This window comes from Aethalodelphis obliquidens, unplaced genomic scaffold, assembly GCF_003676395.1.
Source record: "Aethalodelphis obliquidens isolate GAN/ISIS:26980383/991018 unplaced genomic scaffold, ASM367639v1 scaffold14, whole genome shotgun sequence".
NCBI classification, from domain to species: domain Eukaryota; kingdom Metazoa; phylum Chordata; class Mammalia; order Artiodactyla; family Delphinidae; genus Aethalodelphis; species Aethalodelphis obliquidens.
This window is the reverse complement of record NW_020837958.1, coordinates 16,172,019-16,187,826: the sequence shown is the minus strand read 5'-3', so window position 1 is coordinate 16,187,826 and position 15,808 is coordinate 16,172,019.

The following is a 15,808-nucleotide window of genomic DNA, read 5'->3' as shown; positions in this document are numbered from 1 at the left end:
TACTTTACTACAAAAAACTCAATTTCGTTTCTTTTATTTATTTATTTATTTATTTTGTAGTACGCGGGACTCCCACTGCTGTGGCCTCTCCCGCCGCGGAGCACAGGCTCCAGACGCGCAGGCCCAGCGGCCACGGCTCACGGGCCTAGCCACTCCGCGGCATGCAGGATCCTCCCAGACCGGGGCACGAACCTGCGTCGCCTGCATTGGCAGGTGGACTCCCAACCACTGCACCACCAGGGAAGTCCTCGTTTCTTTTTTTGGCTGAGTAATATTCCATTGTATATATGTACCACATCTTTATCCATTCATCTGTCGATGGACACTTAAGTTGCTTCCATGTCCTGTCTATTGTAAATAGAGCTGCAATGAACATTGTGGTACATGACTCTTTTTTTTTTTTTTTTGCGGTACGCGGGCCTCTCACTGTTGTGGCCTCTCCCGTTGCGGAGCACACTCCGGATGCGCAGGCTCAGCGGCCATGGCTTACAGGCCCAACCGCTCCGCGGCATGTGGGATCTTCCCGGACCGGGGCACGAACTAGGGTCGCCCGCATCGGCAGGCGGACGCTCAACCACTGCGCCACCAGGGAAGCCCAAGACTCTTTTTGAATTATGGTTTTCTCAGGGTATATGCCCAGTAGTGGGATTGCTGGGTCTATGGTAATTCTGTTTTTAGTTTTTTAAGGAACCCCCATACTGTTCTCCATAGTGGCTGTTATCAATTTACATTCCCACCAATAGTGCAAGAGGGTTCCCTTTTCTCCACACCCTCTCCAGCAATTGTTGTTTATAGATTTTCGGATGATGCCCATTCTAACCGGTGTGAGGTGATACCTCATTGCAGTTTTTATTTGCATTTCTCCAATGATTAGTGATGTTGAGCAGCTTTTCATGTGCCTCTTGGTCATCTGTATGTCTTCTTTGGAGAAATGTCTGTTTAGGTCTTCTGCCTATTTTTGGATTGGTTTGTTTGTTTTTTTGGTATTGAGCTGCTTGCATGTTTTGGAGATTAATCCTTTGTCAGTTGCTTCGTTTGCAAATATTTTCTCCCATTCTGAGGGTGGTCTTTTCGTCTTGTTTATTGTTTCCCTTGCTGTGCAAAAGCTTTTAAGTTTCATTAGGTCCTATTTGTTTAGTTTTGTTTTTATTTCCATTTCTCTAGGAGGTGAGTCAAAAAGGATTTTGATGTGATTTATGTCATAGAGTGTTCTGCCTATGTTTTCCTCTAAGACTTTTATAGTGTCTGGCCTTGCATTTAGGTCTTTAATCCATTTTGAGTTTATTTTTGAGTATGGTGTTAGGGAGTGTTCTAATTTCATTCTTATGAAATTAGAACACTTCCTAACCACTTATTGAAGAGGGTGTATTTTCTCCATTGTATATTCTTGCTTACTTTATAAAAGATAAGGTGACCATATGTGCATGAGTTTATCCCTGGGCTTTCTATCCTGTTCCATTGATCTATATTTCTGTTTTTGTGTCAGTACCATGCTGTCTTGATTACTGTAGCTTTGTAGTACAATCTGAAGTCAGGGTGCCTGATTCCTCCAGCTCCATTTTTCTTTCTCAAGATTGCTTTGGCTATTCAGGGTCTTTTGTGTTTCCATACAAATTGTGAACTTTTTTGTTCTCGTTCTGTGAAAAATGCCAGTGGTAGTTTGATAGGGATTGCATTGAATCTGTAGATTGCTTTGGGTAGTATAGTCATTTTCATAATGTTGATTCTTCCAAACCAAGAACATGGTATATCTCTCCATCTGTTTGTATCATTTTTAATTTCTTTCATCAATGTCTTATAGTTTTTTGCATACAGGTCTTTTGTCTCCTTAGGTAGGCTTATTCGTAGGTATTTTATTCTTTTTGTTGCAATGATAAATGGGAGTGTTTCCTTAATTTCTTTCAGATTTTTCATCCTTAATGTATAGGAATGCAAGAGATTTCTGTGCATTAATTTTGTATCCTGCTACTTTACCAAATTCATTGCTTAGCTCTAGTAGTTTTCTGGTAGCCTTAAAAGATGTGACTGATATCTACTTCAAAGGAACGTTGGCCAAAAAAATGAAATAGTGTGAGGAAAGCAGTTTGCACACGATAAGGTCTCCCATAACGACGACAACAAAGACAACATCAGGAGTGACAGAAAGGCTCAGAAACAGTGCTATTAAAATTCGAGTCAATTGTAAATAAGAGGTATACTACCGCTACCACTTGTTTTCAGTACAAATCTTTATTTCCAAGCAGTTTTTTGGACCAGTGAACCTGCCTATTCTTTTAAATCCTGTATGTCTCCTTTGACAATGCTAAATACCATGTGATGGGGTGCTTTGTCATTGTTGTATGATTTTGTGAGTGCTTCATACTTCTGACCAGATGATACATTTCTGAAGGAAGGAAATGACAAATCTTATTTCTTGGCTCTTAGCTTTCATTTTTTAAAATTGAATTATTTTTGATTTAAAATATTGTGTTAGTTCCAGGTGTATAGCATAGTGATTTGTTTTTGTTTTTGCAGATTATATTCGATTATAGGTTATTACAAGATATTGGGTATAATTCCCTGTGCTGTACAGTAAATCTTTGTCAGGTTCTTAGCTCTCCTGATGTCAATTATAATGCCTTGTGCACATCAATTCACACGCAGTGAGTGATTTTTATTAATAGTGTGCTTTTCTGAGAAAGGGCTCCTTTCTCAAATATCTTCCCCATTATGGTGCCACACTGAGTAAATTCCACCATTTTCATGTTTTTGGATAAATACTATTCCTTTTAGATATTCTTTTAAAGATGGATTTATTCCTCTAAGGACCAGCATGTGAAGACACTATTTATCATTCATACCTTAGAGTCAATTAATATTATCTCTCAGATAATTTAGAAACAGGAAATGAGCAGACAGCAGGTAAGACGTGGGGAGAAAGAATGCGCTGAAAGTTAAGGGAGGAGAGTGAGAAGAAGTGGGTGTAGAACAGCCTTAGTTTTCTCATTCTGATCAGAGCTGGTGCTGCTCATTGGATACACACAAAAAATATTCTCTTATTTTGCAGATCTACTCATTGTAGTAGAAAACAATCCACAGATTTGGGACACAATGTGATAGAGAGGTTTAAATCACACTCTGTAATTAGCTAGATCTAGGTTTGCGGTTCAGCTCTATCATTAACTAGCTGTATGAGGTTAGACAAATAATTTAACCTCTTTGATCCTCAGTTTCCTCATCTGTGAAATGGGGATGATGATGTTACCTACATATAAAATTTCAGTAAGGATTTAAAGAGATAATGCATGTATGTGTTTAGCACAGAATCTAGCATGCAGTAAATGCCATTAACTATTGTTGTTAATGTTACGTATCACCCAGAGTCAGGCTAATGGAAAAAATTGTCTCATTGTGGTATTATGAATCTCATTACAATCACAGGATTAAAAACTACAGTGGTCAGCCTGTAATGGTGGTATTAGATGTGGAACATTTTGCTAGAAATCTTGTCACTAAAATATATTTTAAAATTTTATTTAAGTATATTTGATTTACAATGTTGTGTTAATTTCTTCTGTACGGCAAAGTGACTCAGTTATATATATTATATATATATTCTTTTTTCATATTCTTTTCCATTATGGTTTGTCACAGGATATTGAATAGAGTTCCCTGGGCTATACAGTAGGACCTTGTTGTTTATCCATCCTATATTTAATAGTTTGCCTCTGCTAACCCCAAACTCCCAATCCTTCCCTCCCCTACCCCCCACCCCCTTGGCAACCACAAGTGTGTTCTATGTATCTGTGAGTCTGTTTTTGTTTCATAGATATGTTGATTTGTATCATATTTTAGATTCCACATGTAAGTGATATCATATGGTATTCGTCTTTTTAATTAATTTATTTTTGCTATGTTGGGTCTTCGTTTCTGTGCGAGGGTTTTCTCTAGTTGTGGCAAGCGGGGGCCACTCTTCATCGTGATGCACAGGCCTCTCACTATCGCGGCCTCTCTTGTTGTGGAGCACAGGCTCCAGATGCGCAGGCTCAGTAGTTGTGGCTCACAGGCCTAGTTGCCTCCGCGGCATGTGGGATCCTCCCAGACCAGGGCTCGAACCCATGTCCCCTGCATTAGCAGGCAGATTCTCAACCACTGCGCCACCAGGGAAGCCCTGGTATTTGTCTTTTTGTTAAGTCACTAAAATATTTTTAAAATAAACTTTTAATTTTGGAATAAGTTTAAATTTACAGGAAATTTGCCAAGGTAGTATAGAGAGTTCCCATATACCTTTTAAGAGCGTCTCCTAATGTTTTTTGTTTTTGTTTTAATTAATTAATTTATTTATTTTTGGCTGTATTGGGTCTTCAGTGTTGCGCACGGGCTTTCTCTAGTTGTGGCGAGCAGGAGCTACTCTTCGTTGAGGTGCACGGGCTTCTCATTGCGGTGGCTTCTCTTGTTGCCGAGCACAGGATCTAGGAGCATGGGCTTCAGTAGTTGTGGCTCGTGGGCTCTAGAGCACAGGCTCAGTAGTTGTGGCACATGGGCTTAGTTACTCTGTGGCATGTGGGATCTTCCCGGACCAGGGCTTGAACCCATGTCCCCTGCATTGGTAGGTGGATTCTTAACCACTGCGCCACCAGGGAAGTCCCACGTCTCCTAATGTGAACACACTGAAAATATTTTTTCAAATGTGTTTAGGTATAACAAAATTTTCATTCTAATAGATCTAGTTCTTTTCTTTTGTCCATGTCCCCTTTTTTTTTAGTATTTTTTAAAATTAATTAATTTTATTTTTGGCTGCTTTGGGTCTTCGTTGCTGCACGTGGGCTTTCTCTAGTTGCGGTGAGCGGGGGCTACTCTTCGTTGTGGTGCACAGGCTTCTCATAGCAGTGGCTTCTCTTGTTGCACAGCATCGGCTCTAGGAGTTAGGGTTTCAGTTGTTGTGGCATGTGGGCTCAGTAGTTGTGGCTTGCAGGCTCTAGAGTGCAGGCTCAGTAGTTGTGGCGCACGGGCTTAGCTGCTCCGCAGCATGTGGGATCTTTCTGGACCAGGGCTCGAACTCGTGTCCCCTGCATTGGCAGGCGGATTCTTAACCACTGTGCCACCAGTGAAGTCCCTTTCTAGTTTTTGTTTACTGATACTAGTGTGGTGGATGGAATGGTTGTTTTCATGTCTTCACTACCCATGGTATTTTCAACAACCACACACACACACACACACACACATATTCATATATTTGAACTATCTACAAAGGATTTGGAGTGAGGTTTTGGTATTATTTTCTTTTCATTGAGTCCTTTATTTAAAGTACTGCTTCTCAGTCCTGACTATACATAGATCATCTGATGCCAAGATCCCACCCACAGAAATAACAATTTAATCATCTGGGTTGGCACCCAGTTTGCTTGTTTGTTAATTAATTAACAAGTTAATTAATTAATTAATTAACTTGTTAATTAACAAGTCCCTAAGGTAGTTGTGGTGTGCAGCCATGTTTGAGAACCACTGCTTTAGAGTGTATTTTGAAATTCTAAATGTGTAGTTTCGCACCCCATTTCTCTTTCTGCGTCAGGTTGTTTCAATGGGCCCATCCATTTCCGCATGCGGTGCTGATGGCCCTGTCATTACAAAGACTGCCAACTGCACTATATGAAACCTTATATCACCTGCACTATATGAAACCTTCACATAGTGTTGCAAAGGTTGAAAAGCAGGAAATTCAGTCCCTTTGGAAATTGACGCCCTCCTGGAAGAAGAGGGAACTATAGTATGAAAAAGGAGAATAAATGTACGTGGGTACATTTATTCTATAAACTACCACTTATAGTGCTATAAGTATTTAATTCAATGTAGTCAGGGTAGACTTCCTGATCCACCTGTGCACTCTGGCTTTCAACTTCCTTGAGGAAATACTTCTGGGGGAAACAAAGGGCAGTTGATTGTCTTAGTCATGCAGAGAAACCTTCCACCTGTTCAGATACCTGCCCAGGTGAGTGGATGTGGTTTAGAAAAATAACTAGTGGATAAGTTACTCCCTTTACATAGCATGTGAAAGCAACCCAAGGGAAGAATCATAGGAATGTGTGCACATGCATCCAATCACTGGTTTGTTGGAATCTGATCTTTCCTTTTTTTAACTAGGAGGTAAGAGGAGGTTGATTTGGGTTTTTGACTTTCCTCATTTCACATCTCCTACCTTTTCTCCTTCAGGCTTTTCCAGGTTTGAATTTCAAGGTGATATTTTGCCTTTTTTTCAGGGTTACTTTTTTCCATCCTTATTTCTACTCCCTCACTAGTGGTGACATTAAGTGTCAGTCCAGCTCTGCCTTCGACCAGTGTTGTTTCACTCTCTGAGCCTTAAATTTCTCATTTCATTTTCCAAGTCTATAGGGCGGAACTCATGCTACCTGTCCATATCAGAAGATTATTAGGAAGATTAAATGAATGTCTGTATAAGGGCTTTGTAAGTAGAAATCTATTCCCAGTCTGGACTGCTTACCTGCCAAGCTTATGGGAAGGATGGGAAGCTGTTAAAATACTAAATCTTGACCTTTATTCTGTGCCTTTGAAACTAACAGAGACTTCAGGTGACACAACAAAGAACAATTTTATGCCAATATTGAAAAGACCAACATATCCAGCTTATTTTAAATGTTACAGAAATTATAAACCAATGTGAACATTTAAAAAATTTCCAGAATATGGAAACTTTTTTCATTCAGAATTTGATGATTATTTCAGAATTGGAGTAAAAATAAAATTCCTATGAATATACTCATTTTCAAAATTGGGTTAATAAGAACAAGAGAATAAACTCTTTTGCATTAGTTTCTAGATTCTTTACCATATGCCCCAACTTTTCTATCACATAAGGAGTTATGACCTATAGAGGTGTTTGTGAAAGGCACATGCTAAGAGTACCAACAAAAAGCATTTTTGAATGTTCAAATGCTATTGGCAAAGGTCAACTACCACCAGTCCCCTTCCTGTCTTCTTCTATGCTTCTTTGGGCTAGGATCCTTCAAGGTCAATTTACAGTAGGCAAGATCTACCTGGTGATAGTAGGTAATGCTTATTGAATACTTCCCATGTTCTAGCGACTGCACTTTGTCAGTTTATGTCATTCAATCCCCATAATAAGACCATAAGGCAAATACGGTAGGCTGAAAAATGAACCTGTGAATATTCCCCTATGTGGCATAAAAAGATCTTGGCAGACAGGAAGATTATCTAGCTCGGCCTTGTATTAGTCAGAGGTTATGGAGGCTGAGAAGTTCCATGATCTGCAGTCTGCAGCTGGGGTCCCAGGAAAGTAGGTGGTACAGTACAGTCCAAGTCTGAAAGCCTGAGAACCAGGGGAACCAATTGTGTAAATCCCAGTCTGAGGACCAGAGAAGGTGTGAGAGATATCCTAGCTCAAGCACTGAGGCAGGAAAAAAGGGGAAATTTCTTCCTTCCTTCATCTTTTGTTCTATTAAGACCCTCAATGACTTTGATGATGCCTACCTATATTGGGAGGGCAATTTGCTTTCCTGAGTCCACCAATTCAAATGCTAAACTCATCCAGAAATACCCAGGAATGATGTTTAATCTGGATACCCAATGGCCAATTGACACATAAAATTAATTATCACTGGCCCTGAATATAGTCACATGCATTCTTATAAAAGGGAGGTAGGGGAACTTTTGAAATACAGAAGAGGAGAAGGTGATGTGACCATGGAGGCAGAAACTGGAGTGATGAGGCCACAAGCCAAGGAATGCCAGCAGCCACCAGAAGCCGAAAGGGGCAAGGAACGGATTTTACCTTAGAGCCTCTGGAGGGAGCATGGCCTGCTAACACCTTAGTTTTAGCTTGATGAGATGGTTTGGGTCTTCTACCTCCAGAATTGTGAGAATAAATTTTTGTTGTTTTAAACCACCAAGTTTGCAAAGATATGTGTGTGTATATATATATAATACTAATATGGCAAATATTAATATTATCATCAAACCCATGTACAGATGGGGAAACCAAGTTTGAGGACAGCCAAGAAACTAGACCAAAGACACAAGTAGCAGAATCAGGATTTGAAGCCTGGGAGTCAAGCTCCAGAGTCAGCACATTTAACGAGTGACCCATGACAGTCCATAATAGCTGTGGTGGATACTGGTCTAGTGTGTGACCCCTGCTAGGACAATGCATGGTATTATCACTGTCTTTCCAAATAGCGATTTTTGAAGACGTTGGGATATAGAAAGCTTCTGCGTCTCTGCTTTGAAACCACCCAGCGTTTGGGCACTGGAGAAATGCAATTACCACCCACTTCCCTCCCCACCCCTTCCATTTCCAGCAAAGCCTTTAGAGCTTTGGGACACATTCAAGATGAGGAGAGTTTGTTAAGGGTGACAGTGGATCCTAAACTGGCAGAAATTCACACCTGTGACTACACCACTGGGTTAGATGACAGTTTATTGTTGAGTCCTGTAATTAGTGATACACAGGGGCCTGAATCATCTCTTGGGCTAAACTACCACGCCAGGTTCCCCTTAGGTAAGAGGGAGTGCAACTGGCCTACACAAAATATCTGTGTATTATGTATATCTGTGTATTATGTATATTATATGTATCTGAATATTATGTAAACCTATCCATATTTATATATATATGCTTGTGGCTCACAAATCAAGATCCCAATAATAAATAGTGATATTTGTTTCCCACTTACTGAGCACTATGCACTAGGGTCTTTACACACGTTTAATTCTCACGATAATCCTGTGAAATAGTTACCATCTCTTTTTTATAGATTTGAAATTTCCCAAGATCACCAGAGGACGGGTTATTTAAACTCAGGTTTGTCTTGCAAAACTTACACTTTTTAAAAAATTAAAGTATAGTTGATTTACAATACTATATTAGTTTCAGGCGAACAGCAAAGTGATTCGGTTATGCATATATATGTATATATCTATATTCTCTTCTTTGATTCTTTTCCATTACAGTTTATTACAAGATATTGAATATAGTTCCCTGTGCTATATGGTAAATCCTTGTTGTTTATCTATTTTACATATGGTATTGTACATCTGTTAATCCCATACTGCTAATTTATCTCTCCCCAGCTTCCACTTTGGTAACCATAAGTTTGTTTTCCATGTCTGTGAGTCTGTTTCTGTTTTGTAAATAAGTTCATTTGTACTATTTTTTAGATTCTATATATAAATCATATCATACAATATTTGTCTTTTTCTGTCTGAATTACTTCACTTAGAATTACAATCTCTAGGTCCATCCATGTTGCTGCAAATGGCATTATTTCATTCTTTTTCATGGCTGACTAATATTCCATTATATATATATATATATATATATATACACACACACACACACACACACACCATGTCTGATGGACACTTAGGTGGCTTCCATGTCTTGGTTATTATAAATAGTGCTTCTGTGAACATTTGGGGGTATGTATCTTTTTGAATTAGAGTTTTCATCTTTTGTGGATATATGCCCAGGAGTGGGATTGCTGGATTATATGGTAACTCTATTTTTAGTTTTTTAAGGAACTTCCATACTGTTCTCCATAGTGGCTGCACCAATTTACATTCCCACCAACAGTGTAGTCAGGTTCCCTTTTCTCCACACCCTCTCTAGTATTTATTGTTTGTAGACTTTTTGATCATGGCCATTCTGACCACTGTGAAGTGGTACCTCATTACTTTTGGTTTGCATTTCTCTAATATTTAGCTCTGCTGACCATCTGTTTGTCTTCTTTGGAGAAATGCCTATGTAGGTGTTCTGCCCATTTTTTGATTGGGTCGTTTGTTTTTTTGTTGTTGAGTTGTATGAGCTGTTTGACAATTTTGAAAATTAAGCCCTTGTTGGTGTCATCATTGGCAAATATTTTCTCCCAGTCCGTAGGTTGTCTTTCTTTCTTTCTTTCTTTTTTTTTTTTTTGGCCACACTGTGCAACTTGTGGGATCTTAGTTCCCCAACCAGGGATTGAACCCCAGGACCTTGGCAATGAAAGTGTGGAGTCCCAAATTTACCATTTTACCCATTTTTGGGGGGCCGCATCACGCGGCTTGCGGCTTCTTACTTCCCTGACCAGGGATCGAACCTAGGCCTATGGTGTCTTTTCATTTTGTTTATGGTTTCCTTTAATGTGAAAAGGCTTAAAAGTTTGATTAGGTCCCATTTGTTTCTTTTGTTTTTTGTTTTTCTTTGCGGTACGCGGGCCTCTCACTGTTGTGACCTCTCCCATTGCGGAGCACAGGCTCCGGACACGTAGGCTCAGTGGCCATGGCTCACGGGCCCAGCCGCTCCGCGGCATGTGGGATCCTCCCGGACCGGGGCACGAACCCGTGTCCCCTGCATCGGCAGGCGGACTCTCAACCACTGCGCCACCAGGGAAGCCCCCATTTGTTTATTTTTTGCTTTTATTTCTCTTTCCTTGGGAGACTGACCAAAGAAAACTTTGCTATGATTTATGTCAGAGAATGGCAAACCTTATACTTCTAACAACTCAACTTGTCTGACTTTCTATTTCGCTTCCTTACACAGATGTTTATTAGTCTCCGTGTGTGTGTGTGTGTGTGTGTGTGTGTGTGTGTGTGTGTGAGGCTGCTGTGTGATTACTATAAAGAAATGAAAGGCAGAAGTCTTGGTTTATCATCACGATTTGGTGGAAAGCTTTGACATGTTACTTGATATCTTCTGTGTTTTCAAAACGGGGGTAATACAGATTCAGTCTCAAAAATAAAGATTTCTTGAGATCAAATATGATCTCAGTCAATGAAAATTTACCTAATTAAAACTTTGGAGAGATTTCTCAGTTTCTTTACCAAGAAAGAAAATAAGACATTTCCCCATCACAAAAAAAAAAGTATGAAATTAGTTGTTAACCTTAGAAAGGATGCTTTGGTACAAGGAATAGACACCCACGAAACTGGCTAAAACAAAGAGAGAGAATGTATAAGGAAGCACAGGTATCTAACTGAACCCAGAGTGATGTGGTGGGCTATGGGGAGAGAATGTATCCACTGTATCCCCAGCTCTTAGAACAATGCCTACTTCAAAGTTAGGGTTCAATATGTATTTGCTGAATGGGAGAATGAATGAATTTCCAAATTTCTAGGGGATAGAATCCAATTTGCTCATCTTGGGTCCAATCAGTTTTGGCCAGGTGACAGGATTATGTGGGGAGGACTGTGAGAGAAGGAGGACTGTGGATGGAGAAGACACTCCAAAATATGCCTTTTAGAGAAGTAATGAGCACCTTGCCTCGATGGAGCTGCTGAACCCCCTTTCAAGTGTCACAACACGGCCCTGTTAGGGAAAGCACTATGGAACTGGGAAAGGTAGAGGTGGGTGAACAGAAAAATCATCTTGATCATATATTATTTTTATGTTTTAGAATAGTGGAACAGTGGAAATATTCTGAAAATGTGACGGAAATGCTTCTTTATTTATGGAGCTAACCAACCCTGCTGAAAGTGGTTTTGTTTACCATTCAGTAGGGGGAATGTTATTAGGGCACTACTTTATTGGGCAAAGATTGAAATGAGGGTCAGGGTTTAGGGCAGAAAGACCTGGTTGGCCATTTGGAGACTTTGGTCAGGTCTGGAGAAACCACCTGAATCTGTCCCTGGTCAGCCAGCTTCTAAGAGCATAAGAGACCTTCCCAAGTTGGCCACTACCTACTTTCCTGGCTCACCTGTCTTTATCCACCCCTCCCACAGCCTCAGCATAGTCACCATTGCTCCAACCACACTAAATTCTTTTTTCCCCAGACATGCCTGCTCTTTCACACCCCAGTGCCTCATCTTAAGATTTTCCCTCTGGAAAATTTCCCTCTGACTGTAAATTGGTACAGCCACTATGGAGAAGAGTATGGAGGTGCCTTAAAAAACTAAAAATAGAGCTATCGTATGATCCAGCAATCCTACTCCTCGGCATATATCTGGAGAAAAACATGGCCCGAAAGGGTACATGCACCCTAGTGTTCATTGCAGCGCTGTTTGCAATAGCCAAGATGTGGAAGCAACCTAAATGTCCATCGATGGACCTGGAGATTATCATACTGAGTGAAGTAAGTCAGACAGAGAAAGACAAATATCATATGATATCGCTTATATGCGGAATCCAAAAAAATGATACAGATGAACTTATTTACAAAACAGAAACAGACTCACAGACTTAGGGAATGAACTTATGATTACCAGGGGGAAAGGGTGCAGGGGAGGGATAGACTGGGAGTTTGAGAATGACAGGTACACACTACTATATTTAAAATAGATAATCAGGGCTTCCCTGGTGGCGCAGCGGTTGAGGGTCCGCCTGCCGATGCAGGGGGTGTGGGTTCGTGCCTCGGTCCGGGGGGATTCCACGTGCCGTGGAGCGGCTGGGCCCGTGAGCCATGGCCGCTGGGCCTGCGCGTCCGGAGCCTGTGCTCCGCAGCGGGAGTAGGCCATGGTGGTGAGAGGCCCGCATACCGCAAGAAACAAAAACAAAACAAAACAAAACAAAACAAAAATAGATAATCAACAAGGACCTACTGTATAGCACAGGGAACTCTGCTCAATATTCTGTAATAATATAAATGGGAAAAGAAAGTGAAAAAGAACAGATACATGTATACGGAAAAAAAAGTAAAATAAATAAAAAATGATTATGCATATTTTGCATGATCATCTTCCACGTGTGTACAGTTAAAAAAAAAAAAAAGATTTTCTACCTGCCTGGATTTTCTTTTTCTTATCCTTTGGGTAAACATCTACTTACCTTCATACTTCGTCAGCCATAAAGTCCCCTCTGACATTCTCTCTGCGTCCTCAACTCCTCCCACTCTCTAAATCCTCCTCTTTACTATAGGTGATAGAAAGAGAAAACTACATTTCCTGAAACTCTTGCAGTAAACTTAAATATGCGACGAAGTTAAGTGGCTTTACTCACCTGGGGTCTGGAGGTAGAAGATGGAGGCTATATCTGGGGAGATCGTCCTGGCAAGCATGATGGCAGAAGCATTTGGTTCTTCTGGGTGACAGTATTGCTGGTGTTCAGTCTCTGGCATCACAGGGGGTTCAGAAGTGAGGATACCTCTAGAACAGTCCTGTAGTGTGGGTGGTAAGGTATGTTTTTTCTGGTTGTATAGGATCCAAGCCTGACCCTCCTGGAAATTCTGTCATCTGCCTTATATTCTCTAGCAAATTGCTTTATGCTTTAACTATGGAGGATTCTATTGTCTGCAACTAAAAACCCTTATTAATACTGCACCCCAGCACATGTTCTAGATCTTAATAAGCTTTGGGTTGCCAATGCTTGGTTATGGTAAGCACTCAATAAATAGATGAATGGGAGAATGGATGGATGTGTCTCAAAGGGAAATGTCTAATTCTCTAGGTTCCAAGGTAGGAATGGGAAAACTCTTGGTGAAAGTAACATGAATTGAATTTGAAGAGACACAAGCTAAGTGGTAAGGGCACAAGGGAACCAGAAGGAAGCTGAGGAAAAGTAGCCTTCACTCCTGCCAGACAGAGCACAGGGGGCTTTCATTTAGAGTAAGGTCATGCTGTGCCTACCCACACCATATTGAGTCAATATCTCTAGCAAAAACAATATCTGGTTAATTTCAAAGAAAATAGCTAAACCTGATGCTCGATGGTGTGCTGACTAAACACGCAGAGGGGCTGACAGAATCATATTGAATGGCTGGGCTGGTGGCACATCAATATACAGTCCCAGCGACCCAGCCAAGTAGAAGGGTGTGAATTGGAGATGAGACTGGATCTGAGGAGTGCACTAGGGCTAGGGGTGCTGAACCAGTCTTGAGGTGATAGGAGGAAATAAAAGTAAATCTGGCTTTCACATTTTGTTGTTGTTTATTCCTTGTCCTTTTTTTGTAGCTGAGAGATTGATTGTTAATATTGTTGTACGTTGTAGCTAATACATGTATAGTTGTAGCTATATAGATGTAACCACTGTATTCTATGACACTAGACACATAATTCTCTGCTCCTTCCCCCACCGCAATCCTCAGAGGGGCCTCAGGAGAGACAGGTCAAATGGAAAATAGTGGGGAGTCCCTGGGCGCCAGCAGTCAGTAGGATGGCTCAGGTCACTTGTAGCCACTACCAACTATTTCTGTTTACAGTCCTTCAGTCAGGACTTCAGCCTTTGAAAGGGCACTTTTGAGAATAAATTGCTCTCACTATGGAAAATTATCTAATCTTAACAAAAGCTAAGTTACACATAGCATTCCAGGCAGATGTAAATTCAGTTTTGATCCTCTCCCCTCCACCCCGCCCCCCCTCCACTATCACAACTCTGGAAGACTCAGGGGCAAGGCATGTTGACACTCTGGCCCCATAGTGGCAGGGGGATGGGGAAAAAGGCTGGTTGGCAGTGGGGGAACTAAGCTGGCTACAGAAGCCATCCCTACTTCAAAGCACAGTGTCTTGAGCAGTAGTTCTTCATCTAGGGAGTCCATCAGAATCATCTGTAGAACTTTCCAAAAATGCGCACACCCTGGGACCCTCCTTCAAAAGATCCAGTAGGTTTGGGTGGGGCTTGGTCACCTGGATTTTGAAAAGTCCCCATGAGTGGTTCTGACGTGCTCCCATTGACTGAGACCCACTGATTGGTACAGCAATCTCAGCCTTGATTCTGATGACCATCTGTATGGAGGGGGACAAGATCACGGAGCAAGGAAAGGTGGAAGTCCAGCTGGCCATGCAATTCAGAGGAAGCAGTGGCATTATGAGATAAGTCTTCAGGTGACAGGACCCCTTGGAGCAGGTTGGGACACTAGAGAAGAGAGTCTAGCCCTTACAGAAGGAGGCTCGGCCCTGGTCCCACATAGATTCAGGTTGAGATTCTCAGTCTCTGGCAGAAATCATATGATTGGCAGGTAACCCTGAGACTCAAGGCCCCTCAGCTGGTTCCTCATACACAGGATCTGGTTAATTGCATGGGAGACTAACCACATGGTGGCTGTAGCTGGGACCCTGAAGCTAGATTTGGGGAGTGGTCAAGGGTTCCAGAGTGAGACACTGGGAGGAGGCCATCAATTTCCAGGTCAGAGATGGCTGCGGAACTCCCAGGGCTTGTAGGTCAGTCTCACCTGGGGAAGATGAAGAAGGAGGAAATAAGGCAAGGGTTGACACGGGTTGTAAATGGCTGGTCCAACCAGGATAGCTCAGCTATTGCCTCAGCCAGCATGTGCCTCCTCTGTGGGGCCCTATGGACCAAATCTGCAACTTGGGGTTTGATCCAGACTGTTCATTTAGATAGAGATCCATGCACTTCCAGAGGTTTGTAAACTTCTTAAATTGTGAAAAAACTTTGTTCACCAGGAAAGTTGCAGAAGCCCTTCTGGTTACTGTGTTATGGGGTCTCGACTTTGCTGTAGATCCTCATTGCTTGCTTCCTCTCTTGCCTGTGCTCGTGCATTTCTGCAATCCATTTCTTTTCCCTGGAGACTGCGCCTTCTCTACAATATGTGCTGGTTTCCCTGATTTCAGTCACCTTCTCCAGGCCACAGGTGCTCTCTTTGTTTCAGCTCCTGTTGATTTGCCTCTGTGCTCACCCTGGCTCGCGCTGACAGTTTTTGCCACATCTGCATGAGGTCCACGCTTCTGCTGCTCCGTAGTTCATTCCCGACTCCTGACTCTTCTCCTTGGGAGGGACTGTTCATTTCACTGCAGAAACCCCCTCTTGTGTAAGAGGGAAATGAACAGGCTTCTTAGCACAGAGCTGCTAAAAAGACCCATTTTCTACCCTTTAAGTTGAAAACACATGTTTATTTCCTGGTATCTCAATTTCTGGTCCCTGACTACATAG